General features: G+C 41.8%; 1 protein-coding gene across 4 annotated transcripts in view; it reads left to right on the top strand.

Moving 5' to 3' along the window:
- The first annotated feature begins 5,346 nt into the window (after positions 1–5,346).
- AHCTF1 (AT-hook containing transcription factor 1) overlaps positions 5,347–17,681 on the top strand; it is a 57,155-nt gene continuing 44,820 nt past the window's right edge. For 2 of the 4 annotated variants that reach the window (XM_060272892.1, XM_060272889.1), the window contains exon 1: positions 5,347–5,742. The gene's annotated coding sequence lies outside the window, so the exon portion shown is untranslated. The other 2 variants (XM_060272890.1, XM_060272891.1) reach the window with 2 other exon arrangements.

Here is a 17,681-nt window from a genome sequence, read left to right as displayed (position 1 = left end):
GTATGAATGTTGAAGAGGCAGATAGAATCTAAAAGGCCTCTTTAAGGGTTCTTAACTCGGGTTCATTTTATTTTTGTTACATTTATATGCAATGTAACTCCCTTTCACCAAGGTGGTCAGGGTGGTTTATGTAGTCCTCCTCCTAATATTAAATGGCAAAATGGACTTCACGGGGACAAAACAACAGACTGTAACAGTTAAAAGGAGAGCCCCGCTGGATCAGACCAAAGGCCTAACTAGTCCAACATCCTATTACTAACATAGCTGCCAAGTTTTCCCTTTTCTCACGAGGAAGCCTATTCAGCATAATGGAATTTCCCTTAAAAAGGGGGAGAACTTGGCAGCTATGCCTATTACCCATCATGGTCATCCAAATGCTTATGGGGAAACTTCCAGTGGGAATATGAAGTCTGGTGAGTAGACCCGAAGAAAAGATCTTATTTTCATCACTAGCTACAAATATGAGAACTTGAACTCCTTGGAGGAAAGGTGGGATGTGCAATTAATTTATCTGGTTAATTTTCATTGATAGGCTTCTCTTCCATAAATTTGTCTAAGCTTTACTTGAAACTGTGACACTAATGGCTATCACTGGATCTTGAGGTAGTAAATCCCATAAGTTAATTATACAGAGTATGAGGGAGTAAAATGCCTCTTGGGAGCGATGCTCCAAGTTCCGCTTTCAGTGACTTCAGTCACTTTTCATAGGCAGCTCATTCTGCCACCAATTAGGTCTCCTTTTTTCTAGGTTTTGCAATGCCCTCTTCTATTAAATTATCCCTACTCTACTGGAGAACAGTAGAATTCCCATTATGCTGTTTCTGGCTCATTGAGCCTGTAATTACTTTGGTTTTGATGTCAGTAACCATTTATCACCGATTAAACATTTAATCAGCAGATGAGCACAGCTTTCAAACAAAACATACATGCATTGATTACACATTGCAAAGCACATCTATTATTGATTACCAAGGTTGAATAGCTGCCAGTAAGGAGAGTCAACACAGAAATATCATGTGAGCATGCAATTAACAATCCTGCCAGGAAGGCTGAGATGCGTCTCCATTTTTAGGCTAGTGTATTCTCAGTAAAACAGAATCTTATGTAGCATTGTTTAAAATTTTTTACAAAATCCCCTGCACTGTACATGTTTTACTCTAAACCATTATTGTCAAGCATGTACAGGATCTTGCTGAATTAAGGATTTAAAAAAATGAAACAAAACTACAGTACCATAAGCAAGGGAAACCTTCATATAGGCAAACAAGAGGAATTATCCCAATTCAAGGGGACTTTCCAACCAGGCAAAAGCACTTGAGAAAGGTGTGGAGCAGGGCCAATTTGTGGTGTGGTCTGGGGACTGCATTTGATCCCATTTGGCTTGCCTAAACAAAAATGTTTTAAGCAGGCGCCAAAAACAACACAGCGAAGGTTCTTGCTTCCAGGGAGTTCCAAAGCAGTAGGTGCTGCCACACTAAAAGAGTTAATCCTGTTCCTTTAGATTTTTTTGTTTTTTGTTTCTTTAGTTGCCAGTCTCTCCCTGGCATGAATGGATTTGGATTCAAACAATGGGCCCAGAGGGGCAGCCTTTTGTAATTATAATTTGATTGGATATGTCCTACCCGTACAAGACTTGATATCACCTCCCTGGAGTTGGCCAATATTCCTCCATCAGCCGCCTTGCCTTCCTTTTTTTGCAAAGTAAACCAAACTGCTGAAGGCTTTTTATATCACATAGGCAATACTGCAGTAGGGTCTCTCAGGCTCTTGTGGCTAGCATCCTTCCAATAGTCTGGAGGGCTGCAATATTTAACGGGAATTGGCAAAAACTGTGCCTGACTTTGAGTTGAAGGCAGCAGTGGATACAACCCATAATATCTAATACAGTACTCCCAAGCAATCTGTAAATCTGAAACACATACTGGAGGCTAGTTTATAGGTGTGGGTCTAATAATGCTCATTAATAATTTTGTTTCTTTGTTTTACATTTCTGCACCACCATTTTACTTGGTGGGCATTCAAGGTGGTTTACAACTCACAAATCAACAAAAGCACACTAAAGTCCCATTGAACTTTAGCTCAGAGTACTCAGTTGTGGTCTCATCTGTGTCAGAAGCTGATACAATATAGTGAGGTCTGTGGAGGAATACTATTATATAATAAAAAGTGCTCATTACTTATGAATGCATTTGAACAAAGGAACAGTATTTCTCCCCTTTTTCCTTTTGACTTGTTTTACAAGCACTAGAAATAGACTTCCCAAATGCCAAAGTACAAAACAAAAAAGAAACTTGTTTAAATTAAATATGACATCATTTTATGATAAGACCTGCATTAAATTAAAATATATACCTTTGCCTGAGGAAGTAAGGTATACAAGGTATAAAGCATTACCTCTGCCTGAGGAAGTAAATAATGGTATATATTTAAGTTCTAATCGGTTACATAACATGGTTATCCTAGAACGATGTAAGGCAAAGCATTGGGACAAAAGGCTTCCAGATACGTAATGTATTCATGGCTGTCAATCTTACTTTATCCATAGAATGCAAAGGCAGCTTTTCTGTTCCACTGTGCACTGCCTAATAAGTGTTCTTTGTTTTACTGAAAAGCATAAAGGTTATGAATGCTGTCAGGAAGCACATATTATATCAAGAAAGTGGATTGTAACATTTGGGGGGCGGGCAAGGCCACACGCACAATTAATACTAGCTCATATCTATACAGAAGCATAGAGGTTTGTGGTGTTCTTTCTTGACACAGAGAGGGATAAGTTTTTCATACGTGAAAAACATTGACCTATCAACAAGGTATCATTAGGTATGTATGTATGAATGTGTTAAGTTGTATATGTCTGCCTGTGCTGTAATTCTTATGTTTGTAAAATATTCTGTTACGTTAGCAAATGAGTGTGGTGGTTGCATTAGTTTCCACCAGGCACCCCCAAACTTCGGCCCTCCAGATGTTTTGGACTACAATTCCCATCTTCCCCAATTACTGGTCCTGTTAGCTAGGGATCATGGGAGTTGTAGGCCAAAACATCTGGAGGGCCACAGTTTGAGGGTGCCTGGTTTTCACTTTAGGCAAGTCTGTTTATGCACACTTACGTGAAAGTTGTTGGTTCAAGGGAAAAAATGGTATACAAAAGAAGAATTCCTGGCTAAGATCCAAGTTTGGGGCAAGTAATCTTTGGTGAGAGAACCCCAGCAAAGATTTAAAATAACAAAATATGCAGCAAAGTAAGACATGAAAATATAGACTGTTAGAGCTTTAAAATGTGCCATTATGAGTTCTAAAATTTCCCTCTTCCCCTACCACCCATTTGGTTAGGTTTAAAATGGTTTACCTACAAACTCTTCAAAGGTCAGATTCATGTACTTCAGAAAGCTGCACAGACAGTAAAACTTGGCTTAGTTTCAAAGCAGTGAAAGCTCCTAAATTATTGGTTATAGGAACACAAGAATGGCTTGTGAGAGTCATGCAACTAACCTGGATGCTCCAGCTTAGCCTCTTCACAGGTTGAGCTTCTCAGGTAACAAAGCCTTGATTACCTAGTCTCTCCAAGGTGAGAGCTAAGCTTGGCAGGACAGCTTACTCTATGGCCTAACCCTTTTGTGCATTAATTAGACTTACTGGTAAACATGTTGGTTATACAAAGTTTACCACAAAAGTAAATCTCACTTAATTCAATTAAGCTTATTTCCCAGTACACGTGCATTTATTTCTGGTGTCAACACAAAATAAAAATAATGTTATGGTCCAAATTTGTATGTGTGTGTTTTTAGCCAATTGACAAGATTTGATAAAACAAATTGATTGGCAATTCCAAATACTAGCTTGCAGTAACGGTTTCCCAACAATATCAAATACTAGCTGGGGTAGAGGGGCAATTTTCATAAGGGCTGTAGCACAAGAGGCAAGCATTCATATTGCTCCTCCAGCCCAGTTATGTAGCTTCAGAACTCTTTTGAAAAAGGAAAAGATCAGAAACAAAAAGGCAAATTATGCAGTTAATGTATAATGTATCTTGGACCCTCATCACTTCCTGGTTTTCATGTGAATGCAGCTGAATACATCTGAATACAGTCAGTCAGTATGGGCTGGGCAAAAACTCCAGGAGGTCCTAAGAACAGCACTACAGTACTGTACTGTAATGCCAATTACAATCTTCACTTCTGGAGTGATCATGGACTAACTGAACAGGAAAACATTCACACACCTACCAGTGCTGCCCCTGTAATAGACTTTATAGGAAAGTTATTACCAATGGAGATTTCCACTTACATGGCATATGAGACATAGGCTCTGAATTGGAGAGTGGGGGAATGGCGAGACATTCTGTACAGGTTGCCATTTTCAAATGGCTTCTGGCAGTCCTTCAGCAGCACTAGAGCAATGCATTTTTATGATCTAAACCCACCCAGAGATGGCTGTGGGCAGGATTACTGCATTGCAGAGAGCTGAACTAGATGACTCCCGGGGTCCTTTCCAACTCTACAATGCTATGTAAAGTTGAAAAATATTTTTGGAAATTATTAACAAACATAGCCACTGTTGCAATGTTATTAGTCGCCAAATTTGTTTAACAAAAATAAATGTGTAAATGTAAGCAGATGGAAATGCACAACTATGACGTTTGCAGTTGAACACTAACAAAATATAGGACAATAGGCATCCATTCTATCATAGGTAATCTTTTTGTGCATTTGTTTTTCATCCCAAATCATGACTTCTTTGTCATCCAAGTGAAAACTGCAATGAACAGTAGGCCTTTCCTGTGTAACAGGGACAGCAATATACAACTCTAGCTACGTTAAATGTGTGAATAAATAAACTTCACTGCGGCTGAGTTCACAAGAGTCTTGGGAGCTGCTCACCTGTCAAAAGCTAATGTAAATATAATAATGCCCTAGGAGGACTTACTTGGGAGTAAGCCCTGTGTGTACGTTAAGATTTTTATTAAAGTTTTATCATAATACGGTAAGAGAGAAAACTAATGGAAACAATAATTTTAAAAAACAGCTACAAAAAAGGAAAGAAACGAAGAAACCGGGAGAAAGGAAATAGAAGAAAAAGAAAAGGAGAGTAATTCCTATGGTACACAGCTGCCCTTATTGCTAAGTAAACATGCATCTGGCCCACGTGAGCACATGGCCAACGGAAAGCCCACGGCCGCCTTTTAAACCTTCCAGGAAAACCCCCGCCTTCAAGACGCCCGAGACTGTCTCCTCTGCGGCTACGTTCGAAGCGGTGCATGCTGGGCCTTGTAGTTTGGCGAAGGCAGCGCCCGGGTGCTTTCAGCTCCTACTACGTACTGCTTCGGCAGGCTTCGCAAGGCGAACAATTAAAAGAAACAACAGCAAGAGCTCAAGAATTTGAAAATTCCCGCGAAGGCTGTGATTTGTTCTCGCGAGAGGTCAGCCTTCCCCCTCCCTCCTCCCACATCCCCCCCCGCTCGCCTCCAGCCTGCCGGTGAGTGATTGCGGGTTGGGGGGGAGGAAGAGGACGACGACGACGACGGAGAGGCTGCTGCTGCTGCGCAGACAGACACCGAGCGAGAGCGCGCGCGGCGACCGGCGACTGAGCAGGCCCGGCGCAGAGAGCCCGCCCGAGGAGGGGCGCACGTTCGCCGGCCTTCCCCAACCGCTGCGGCGGGTGCGACAGAGGGAGAGAGATGTCGCCTTTCTGACGGGAGGCCGAGCGGCGCGGCGGCGGAGGCGGCGACACCCGCCTGAGCAGCAGGTACCGCTTGCGAAGAAGGAGGCCGGCGGGTGGGTAGGCGGGAGGAGCGAGCGAGGGCGGGCAGGCAGACAGGCGGGCGGCGGACCAGGCTTGTAGGCCCGGTTTTGGGCCGGGCGGCCTGAGGCGAGCCACCCCCAGGCTGCTTATGTAAGCGTCTGCGGGTGGTCCACATGGCTCTGCCGGGCGCTTCAGGCGCCTGCCTTCTCCGGGGAAGCCTCCGTCGCACACGCCCAGCCTCAAAGGCTGATGGGGGCGAGGCCTCTCTTTCGCCCTTTGCCCTCGAGAGCGCGGGGACGCCGAGGGGGCCAGTCGGGCTGGGGGAGGCAGGCAAGGCGGCAACTGCAGGCGGTGGAGGGTGGGGGGTGGGGTGCTCCTGTCGAGCGACTTAAGCGAGCGTGGCTGGACGGGGGCGCGGCCTGAAGGGGCTCTTCCGCCCGCTGAGGCGAGGGGGCTCCCCGGTTCGTGTTCCGCTCGCGGTCCTGTCGCTTTGAACCTGCGCTCTTAAAACTTCAACACGGCGAACATGTGACAGCTCGTGACAAACAACTGAAACGGTGGGGGAACAGCCATTTTTTCCCCTCGAGGGCCATTGCGTCGAGTTACAATTTGCTTTCCGATTCCTGGTTCTGCAGGCTGGGTGGTTTTAATTTGAGCTGAGGACACATGGGCAGCCCGATTCTGGGTTCAAAGCTTGCGTCTTTCAGCGAGACTTGATTGCAAGGAAGCGTGCGTGCCATAGCAGGCCCTAATTACTTGGGAATAAGCACTATTGAAATAACCTGAGCTTGGTTCTATCTCGGCATCATAGAATCATGATGTTATTGGGTTGGAATGGTGTGGTAGAATTGAGTCAGGGTGGATATCGCCTCTTAAGGCTGCAGGTTGGAGGTGGCATTTCTGAATGGAGACTAGAAAAAACCATCCTATTGTATGTTCTTTTGTTTCTTGATACTTAGCCAGTGTGCAAAAGTTGATCATTTTAGAGTTGCATGATAGGATGAGATCTAGATTTGAGAAGTGGCAGATGCTGATGGATCCATAGGCAACCAAATTGTATCAATGGATGGGTATAGGTGACTGGTATCTTGCTTTGAATTCATTGTACAATAAGAACTATACAGTACCAGAATACATTACCCAGAGAACTTCAACTTCTCTTGTGAATGTTTGACTACAATATAGATGATGTTCAATATTGCCATGAAATCCATGTAACTTTCTAGTGCCTGTCTCTTGGTGTGTTTTAAAAGCATGCATATTTGGCAGGACTATAGAGAGGTTGGTGTAAAATAATACCCCAAATAATAAGTATACTATGTCCTTATTTTATTGTTTACTATCCTTGGGTTTACTGTAAAATTGACTTTCATTGTTTCAGTACAGACTCTGGTCAGGTGTAACTGTTGGGTCCTTGGTTGGGCTTATTGTGCATACTTCTAGATATGTTTGCTGATATAGTGGGAACAATACTAATTCTTGGTCCTAACAAAATAAACTGATACAACCTGTGTGGGCCATAATTGTGACCTGGTAGATTCAGTGCCCACTTGGTCTTTTTCTATAATAGGCAAATACCTCTTATTTTATTTTACTAGGCTTCTTTTTAAAATTGTACTATTCTGCTCATATCTGCTGCACCTTTATTGCGTGTATACAACTAAAATATAATTTGTTAGGTGCCCTGGAAACATTTCTATTTTATAGAGAAGCCTGTTAATCAAGGCTGGCAAACCTGTGACCTGCCAAATGTTGCTGAACTACAACTCCCAACATCCTGGACCATTGACTAGAACTGATGGAAGTTGGAGGATAATAATGTCTGGAAGGCCACAAGTTCCCCACTTACATTTTAAATGTAAAATAAGTATTTCACTTCATCAAAGATATGTCCATAACTTCAAATGTTTCATCTGCATCAATCTGAAACAGCTTACTGTGAGTTTCAGTCAAATGTTTCCTATAAAGTTACAAGGTGCGCAACATGTAGAATCCCGTTGTCCTGAAATACTTGGTCCGCTCATTAGCTGGGTGAAATTGTGAATCAGTTCAATATGGAGTGAACACTGTGACTGCCCTACATGAACTTCCTGTATAAATGTGTTCCTCATCCCGCTTGTTTTTCTTCTGTACAAGCACTTGGATCTCTGCTTATGACTCATTTAGTGAAGTGTATAATAACCCAGTGGAAAAGAACCTAAGGTATCTTTAATGACTAGGTCTCCTCTTCTTTTAAAGTTGTAAATAAAAATTATTTATAATGTCAGCCATTCCTGAGTTGAGCTTTCTTATCTCCTAGAAGATGTAGTAAACATCTTTGAAAGCATGGCCGCTGAAGAGTTTGAGTCTGTAGGCCAGAAAATGTCTTACCAGTTTGAGGTTTTTAACACAAGATAAAAACACAAAATACATAATCAAAATAAATAAAAAACCAACCCAATAACCCTTCCTCTCCCCCAAGGGCATTGAATGTCAAACGGGCAAAGGCCTGGTTAAGGAGGAGCATTTTTTCCTGGTGTCTAAAGGTGTATAATGAAGGCACCTGGTGAACCTCCCTGGACTGGAGTTGAAGGGTGAAACGGGGTGTGTGATTTTGGAACCTGTAAGGTAGTCATCTATTTCTACTCTTACCTAGCATTGGAATATATTCTATTTATCATTTATTAAATACGTATGGCTCCCCATCAGTAAATATTCCCTGGGTAGTTTACAATTATGACAGTATTTTTTAAAATACTAATTTTAATCAACAAAAAGCAATAAGATAACAAATACTTTCCTTTATAGGAGACAGTGTAAGTAGTATGCCACTCAAATTAAAACCATGGTAAGCCATAGTAGCTTGAAGTTAATTTTAAAATGCAAGTAAGAAGCTTGATTGGAAAAAAAGGTGTTGACCTTGTGTTGAAAAGACCATAGAGAATGTCCCAGCCAAGCTACTTTGGAGAGACTTCTGTAAAAGGTTACCACTGTCCTCTGTCTGGTAACCACTTACCTAACTTCATTTGGTGGGTGCACCTGCAGCAGAGCCTGAAGGGGATTTAGGCAGGCATATGCGGGAAAAGCAATATCTCAAGTGACCTTGCCTGAAACTGTTTAGGGCTTTTTGGATTAAAATCAGCATTGGTAGAACTCTTCCGTAATATAATCAAATGTCCAGTCTCAGTAATTTGAACTACCTTCAGTTTCTGTACCATTTTTAAAGGCAGCCCCACATAGAATCTTCTTCTTTTTTCTTCTTTGGCGATCACTTGTAGCCGAGTCAGATTGTCTTCCATAAACACGATTTTAACAATGGGTCCGTAAGTGACTGTGGAGGCCAATTCTGGATCCACACGTCATTCCACAGTGGGGACATTGGTTTCCAGGTGGGGGTTTATCACGGTGCGGATTTGCCAAACGTGCCTTCCTCTTAGCACGTTTCTCCCTTGCGTCGTGAGATCGAGTTTCTTCAAAGCCCATGACACCTTTGGTAAAGGCTGTTCTCCAACTGGAGCGCTCGCAGGCCAGTGTTTCCCATTTGTCAGTGTTTATACTACATTTTTAAAGATTTGCATTGAGACAGTCTTTACACCTCTTTTGTTGACCACCATCATTACACTTTCCATTTTTAAGTTCGGAATAGAGTAGTTGCTTTGGAAGACGACCATCAGGCATCCGCACAACATGGCCAGTCCAACGAAGTTGATGTTGAAGAATAATTGCTTCAACACTGGTGATCTTTGCTTCTTCCAGTACACTGATATTAGTTCGCCTGTCTTCCCAAGTGATGTGTAAAAATTTTCGGAGACACCGTTGATGGAATCTTTCGAGGAGTTGGAGGTGGCGTTTATAAGTCGTCCATGTTTCACAAGCATATAGTAAGGTTGGTAGTACAATAGCTTTGTAAACAAGCACTTTGGTTTCCCTGCGAATGTTCCGGTCCTCAAACACTGCACTTCAATCGGGAGAAAGCCGCACTCGCAGAGCTCAGGCGATGCTGGATTTCAGCATCAATGTTGACCCTTGTGGAAAGGTAACTGCCTAGGTAGGAGAAGTGATCAACATTTTCCAACGTTACACCACTGAGTTGGATTTGTGGTGCTGCAGAGGGGTTATTTTGTACTTGTTGGTGCAGCACTTTGGTTTTTGGATGTTGAGTGATAGGCCAAGCTTTTCGTAAGCTTCTGCAAAGATATTTAGGATGGTTTGGAGGTCATCCTCTGAGCATGCTCACACTACGTTGTCATCAGCATACTGATGCTTTACGATGGAAGTTACGGTAACCTTACTTTTTGCTTTCAGCCTGTTCGGATTGAAGAGCTTTGCATCTGTTCGATATATGATTTCTACTCCAGTGAGGAGTTTCCTGTCGACAAAGTGTAGGATCATGGCAATGCAAATAATGAATGGAGTTGGGGTAATAACACAACCCTGTTTAACACCTGATCCCACTGTGAATGGTTCACTTTGAGAGCCATTGTTATCTGTGATTGTTGCTGTCATATTATCATGGAGTAGCCGAATGATGTTTACAGATTTATCTGGGCAGCCAACTTTCAGAAGGACAGTCCACAGGGCATTACGATTTACAGTGTCGAAAGCCTTAGGTCAATAAACGCCATATACAGAGGTTGGTTTTGCTCTCTGCATTTTTCTTGAAGCTGTCGAGCGGTGAAAATCATGTCCACTGTCCCCCTAGAAGGCCGAAAACCGTTTCGGGATTCAGGAAGGGTCACCTCGGATTTTGTTACCAGACAGTTTGCTAAGATCCTTGCAAGAATTTTGCCAGCCGCGCCTCAATAGTTTCCACAATAAGTCCTGTCACGGTTTTTAAAGAGATTGATAATTTTGGCATCTCGAAAGTCTGCTAGGATTTCTTCTCTTTCCCAGATTTTTTCGATGAGCTTGTGAAGTTGTTATGTAAGTTCAATTCTGCCCACTTTGAAGATTTCGGCAGGTATCCCATCAGGTCCACTGGCTTTGTTGTTTTCCATTTGGTTAATAGCTGTACACAACTCTCCCTGATTTGGAGATATTGCAAGCTCATCTCTAACTTGTTTTTGCGGAATTTGTGAGAGGACCTCAGCAGCTACGGGACAGTTGCGGTTAAGGAGATGTTGGTAATGTTCTTTCCAGTGCAGTGCAATAGCGTCTTTATCTTTTAGAAGTGTGTTACCATCTGCTGAGTGTCGGGGGCATATGCCATGATTTATTGGCCCATGGATGGTCTTTGTGGCTTTAAAGAAACTGTGCATCATGAGTGTCGGCTAAGTGCTGGATCTCTTGAGCTTTTTTTATCCACCAGGTGTTTTTTAGTTCTCTGGTTCTTCTTTGAAACTCAGCCTTAGCGTTGGCATAGGTTTTTTTTCCTTAGTGGCACAGTTTCTGTCTCTTTGCCAGGTCTGAAGTGCCTTCCTTTTCTTGTCAATCATGCGTTCAATCTCACTGTCATTCTCATCAAACCAGTCCTGGTTTTTCTTGGTTTGGTATCCAATAGTTTGTTCACAGGCTGCAATAATGGATGTTTTTAGCTTGGTCCAGTGTTATCAGAGAATTCTGAAAGCAGATGGTCCTTAAGAGTCGTTTGGAAGCAGTCCCGCTTAATGGGGTCTTGAAGGGCTTGAGTGTTCATTTTGCGCCTTGGTTTCCTTCCTTGAAGCCTGCGTTGAGGTATAATCTTGATAGCCATCGTGGAGCGTATTAGTCGGTGATCTGTCCAGCAGTCGTCAGCGCTCATCATAGCTCTGGTAAGGAGCACATCACGGCACATAGAATACAGTACTGTACACTGCAATAGACTACCACACAGCGTGATTGGAATCAAAATAGATGTAAAAATATCCTGGGGTGGGGAAGCAGAAAATTGATTTTAATAGAATGGACAGTTAATTTATAGATGCCCCATGGACCCCATTGCAGTGTGAATAGAAAAGCAACCAGCCCTAATGCTACAGATTTTATTATTTTTCTGGGCATTCATCAAATTTAACTTCCTACTGCAACTCTAAAATATTTTGAAACAACTAAGTAGCTGCTAAAGGAGAACAACTTATCCAGAACTGAAGAGTGAGATATAAATGCCTTAAATAAAAATAGAAAAATAGTGAACGTTTGACTCTTTCAGAAGGTGGTAGCCTGAAGTCAGAAATTTTTGCAAGCCACAAATGAGTGATCTGTCAGTCTGCTGGATTGTGGTCTTCAGGATAAAAATCCTGCTCTTTGACTTGCATTTGAACAGCTATTCAATGTTAATCTAAAAATGGAAGGGGAAATCCTTACTTGCTTCCATAAGCAGAGTTGGAGAGAAATAGATCTATATTTGATATACATTCCTTCCAAGTAGAGATCCTCTAAAACATTGGTCATTTAGGGATCCTCTGTAACTGAGAAGGAAGTCCTGCAAAGTTAAGTAGTCTTTATGCCCAAGTAAATGTATATCAAAATAAGTGTTTAAAATTCACCAGGCGCATTTTGCACATGGGTATAGGCTATTTGTGACCAAGTGAAGATGCCCAGGACCAAGGATGGTGCCTGAGGTCTCCACTACTTGGAGGTGCATGCCTGGGGATCCTTGGATCTTGACTGTTTTCACACACTAGGAACACATCCTGTAGAATTCTGTTATATTTTGCACAATCAGAATGAATTTCAGGAACCAAAAAGTCATATTGAAAAATTCGACTTTTGAGCTGTCTGGCTCCAAAATGTCAACTAGGTATTCTGTTTTGGCAAGTAACCCTGGTTTAGGGAGCAATTTGGTGCCTAGCTTATATATCTGAGTGTCTAACACTGATAAAATTGTAGCCTTCAGCTACATCCACACCATACATTGAAAACACATGGCTTTCCCCTAAAAGCCTGGAAACTGTAGTTTACCACTCACAGAGCTACAATTTGTAGTACTCTTTACAAACGACAGATCCCAGGATTCTTTAGGGGAAGCCAGGTGCTTTAAGGTGTGGGTGTGACTTTACTAACATTTCCCTTTCCCTACAGACCAAAAATGTACCCTTAATGTGTTGAGAAGGAGAACTACCTATCTAGATAACGCATTTGATTAGTAAACACAGATGTAGACAGTGTGTACATGGCTTTTAAAGAAAATTGAGAGATTAGCTTTTTGTGCTTTCCTGTTAAGGAAAACATTGTAGTTATAAAGAAAAGTTATTTTTTTAAAATCCAATTCTTGTTCCATTTGCCATGTTCAATGCTTGTGCTGATGCACTTCACATGCTGTGGAAAAAGGATACAAAACAGTGAAAAAGTGACTGTGTCTATGTATAGACATGTTGATTTATGATACATTGAATGATATTGAATGTCTCCATTTGTATGGTACTTATTTTTTTAAACTAAATGGCATGTTGCTCCTACAGATAATATAATGTTAACTAGAAAAAAGAGACTTAGAAGAAACGTATCTTGACTTTTGGAAGGAGGCGGAGTAATTGGGCTTTGCAGATTTGGCAGTCACTGAAACTTACAACAATGTTCTCCTTTAGTGGTGGAGAAATCAGGGCATAGACCCTAGGGTCTAATCTGGTAAAGGCAAATGCCCGTTGAGGACATTCTGTAAAATTAGCGGTCACGGTGAGCTCAATGAAACTATTCAGTCTGTTTTCACCAGAGCACATCAGATCCTTCTATGCACCTGTGCCGGAACACTTACAAAACTTGGCATGTATAAATAATTCTCTTGTAGACCTAATGAGTCCCTAGTCTTAAATTGGGTTTAAATAGAATACTGAGATTGCAGGTTATATTCACACATAACACACACACACCATTAGAAGTGTGATAAGTCTTTTCACTCTCTGTAAAGGAAATGTTTCTGTATTGCTGGATGGTGCTAGTGCTCACATTCAGGATCTAATTGGCTATAATGTTTGAGGTTCCAGGAAACTTATCTGCTAACCAGGTCTGTTCCTGGCCTTGCAAATGTTGAGTGATGATGTACATTTTGTATGTCTGGGCCATGTTTCCATGTTTTGCTCAACTTGCTTATTGCACAACTTGTGACCTTCCAGACCAAAAGCTTATTAGGAGCTTGATGAACTCTTTAAAAAAGTTTTATCAAGGTTTGCAAAATTGTGAAACACAATCCAATTTTGTTTTTGAAGAAGCAAAATGCAAAAATATATTAAGCAGTTAAAGTGGAACAAATACTAAACAATAAAGTTGCAGAGCTTTGATAGACTAAGAATATTTTAATTGCCAGAAAAAGCAGTTAATAGATTCTGGCAACCAAGTACTGCTGCTCTATAAATATGTGTGTGTCCAGATTTAATACCTTTCAGGGGAACAAAAAGGGATATCTATCCAGTTTCCAGGGTAGGACAAAGAGGGACTATTAACTTCCACATCTTGAACCTATGTAATACAGATCAGACTCTCCATCAGGTTGAGAGTAGGTTGCCTGTAGAAGATATAATTCTAGATTAATGACACAAGTGGTGGAAGCCATATTCTCCCTGTAATTTTTATCCAATTTGGACTGCACTAAAGTTCTTTTTTGGCTTAAGAAAGTTCATTTGGTAATACTTTGACTGAAAAATCGTGAGTCACAAATCCATTGATTGTGTGTGCAAGTATGTGCAAATACTTCAGGAAGAGTACATCAATAGGATATGTACTCCTAGAAAAATGCAAATAGTGGCTTATTTTTAAATGAAATTGCACTATATAAGTATTTATTATCAGCAGTGCGCAACAAATACAATAAAAACCATATAAAACAAAAATCACAGACTGCTGGCTTACTGTAGCAGAAATATTTTTTCTTTAATTGTCTGCATAAGCCTGGCAGCATAGAGAATTTTTCAGCAAATGCTTAAAAATGAATACAGAAGAGGCCTGCTGAATCTCTATTGGCAGAGTATTCCATAATATTAGACCAATAACACTGAAAGCCCTGTTTCAATAAAAAAAATTCCTTCAGTAGCACCTTAAAGACCAACTAAGTTTTTATTTTGGTATGAGCTTTCGTGTGCATGCACACTTCTTCAGATACAGTGAAATGGAAGTTTCCAGGCACTTATGTAGAGAAGGGGTGGGGAGGGGTGGGGATGGGGAGGGGGGATCACTCAGAAGGGTGGTGGAAATGGGTGATTGACTGACTGATAGCTGTTGATGACCGCAAACGACTGCAAATGGTTTTGCATGAAAAAGCAAGGGTTGAGATGGCTGAAGATCGCTTATCATGTATAATGAGATAAGAATCCGATATCTCTGTTCAAACCAGGTCCCTCCATGGTTTTGAGCTTGGTGATAAGTTGCAATTCAGCAACTTCTCTTTCCAGTCTATTTCTGAAATTCTTTTGTAGTAAGACAGCTACTTTGAGATCTTGTATAGAATGTCCTGGGAGATTGAAGTGTTCTCCTACTGGTTTTTCTGTCTTCTGGTTCCTGATGTCAGATTTATGTCCATTTATCCTTTGGCGTAGGGTTTGGCCTGTTTGTCCAATATAGAGAGCTGAAGGGCACTGTTGGCATTTGATGGCATACACAATGTTAGAGGATGAGCAATTAAATAGTCCTGAGATGGTATGTTGGATGTTGTTGGGGCCAGTAAGGAGCTACCCCTACACATCCAAGAACAGATCCTCACAAACACACCAGCGGAACCTCGGCCAGGAACTTTCTATCTTCTACCCAAAATACACAAACCAGGAAACCCAGGACGCCCCATCATCTCAGGTATTGGCACCATTACAGTGGGTGTTTCCGGCTATATGGACTCTGTTCTGAAACCATATGCTATCAGTGCGCCCAGCTACGTACGTGACACCACAGATTTTCTGAGGAAAATACAATATTTGAACAATCTTCCTAACAATACTATACTAGCCACTATGGATGTGGAATCTCTATATACCAACATCCCACACAATGATGGTTTACAAGCCATAAGGAACACCATTTCAGATAAAACCACAGCGGACTTTGCTACCAAACTCTGCCACTTTGTCCTTACCCACAACCACTTCAAATTTGGTGATGACCTGTTCCTCCAGATCAGCGGCACAGCCATGGGCACCCGCATGGCCCCACAGTATGCCAACATCTTCATGGCAGATTTAGAACAACGTTTCCTTAACTCCTACCCACTCAAACCTCTCCTGTACCTGCGATACATTGACGATATTTTTATTATCTGGACACATGGACAACAGACCCTGGAAACCTTCCACCAGACATTCAATGACTTTCACCCCACCATCAACCTAACAATGAACCAATCTATGCAAGAAATACATTTTTTGGACACTACTATAAAAATACAGGATGGACATATAGACACCACCTTATACAGAAAACCAACTGACCGACAAACATATCTACATGCTTCTAGCTACCATCCCAAACATACCAAACAATCCATCGTATACAGCCAGGCCTTACGTTACAACCGCATCTGTTCCAACTCTACAGACAGAGAATCTCACCTAAGAGATCTACAGCAAACCTTTTTAGAACTAAAATATCCACCTGATGAAGTTAAACAACAGATCAACAGAGCCAGACAGATACCTAGAGAGAACCTGCTGCAAGACAGACCCAAAAAAGAAAATAACAGAACACCACTAGTCATCACATACAGCTCCCAAGCTAAAACAGTACAACGCATCATCAGAGATCTACAGCCTCTCCTGGACAATGACAGCTCCCTTTCTCAAGCTCTGGGAGGAAGACCTTTCATTGCCTACAGACAGCCACCCAATCTTAAACAACTCCTCACCCACAATAATACAACCACCAGACTTAACATGGACACTGGTACCAGAGCCTGCAATAAACCCAGATGCCAACTTTGCTGCCACATACACCCAGACAACACCATTACTGGCCCCAACAACATCCAACATACCATCTCAGGACTATTTAATTGCTCATCCTCTAACATTGTGTATGCCATCAAATGCCAACAGTGCCCTTCAGCTCTCTATATTGGACAAACAGGCCAAACCCTACGCCAAAGGATAAATGGACATAAATCTGACATCAGGAACCAGAAGACAGAAAAACCAGTAGGAGAACACTTCAATCTCCCAGGACATTCTATACAAGATCTCAAAGTAGCTGTCTTACTACAAAAGAATTTCAGAAATAGACTGGAAAGAGAAGTTGCTGAATTGCAACTTATCACCAAGCTCAAAACCATGGAGGGACCTGGTTTGAACAGAGATATCGGGTTCTTATCTCATTATACATGATAAGCGATCTTCAGCCATCTCAACCCTTGCTTTTTCATGCAAAACCATTTGCAGTCGTTTGCGGTCATCAACAGCTATCAGTCAGTCAATCACCCATTTCCACCACCCTTCTGAGTGATCCCCCCTCCCCCTCCCCACCCCTCCCCACCCCTTCTCTACATAAGTGCCTGGAAACTTCCATTTCACTGTATCTGAAGAAGTGTGCATGCACACGAAAGCTCATACCAAAATAAAAACTTAGTTGGTCTTTAAGGTGCTACTGAAGGAATTTTTTTTATTTTACTTCGATCCAGACCAACACGGCTACCTACCTGTAACCAGCCCTGTTTCATGTTGACGTCAGATGAGTCTCAACAACTCAAGGGACAACCAACAACACTCCTATAGATGCTCTCAGTAATTGAGCTAGGATATTAGGGTTCAGCTGGTCCCTAATGTACTCTGTACCTAAGTTGCTTATTAATTAATACAAGAATCTTAAACCTAGCTTGGCAGCAGATCAGCCAGTTCAGATGTTTTAACAATGGAGTTGTGTGTTGTTGGCTAACTGATCTTATCAATAGCCTAGCAGCCACATTCTGCACAGCCTGAAGCTTCCAGACCAGGCCCAAGTGCAAACACACATAGTGCATTACATTAACTTAGTTTTGAGGTTACCAGCAGCACCTGGTCTACAATGGTCATACTGTCCCTGTCCAGGAATGGTCATAACTACCGGTAGTGAAAAGACAAACCTAGCAGAAGGCA

The sequence above is a fragment of the Zootoca vivipara genome, chromosome 3 (genome assembly GCF_963506605.1).
Source record: "Zootoca vivipara chromosome 3, rZooViv1.1, whole genome shotgun sequence".
Taxonomy (NCBI): domain Eukaryota; kingdom Metazoa; phylum Chordata; class Lepidosauria; order Squamata; family Lacertidae; genus Zootoca; species Zootoca vivipara.
Note: the sequence above shows the minus strand (reverse complement) of the source record. Positions and strands in the feature narration are given on the sequence as shown.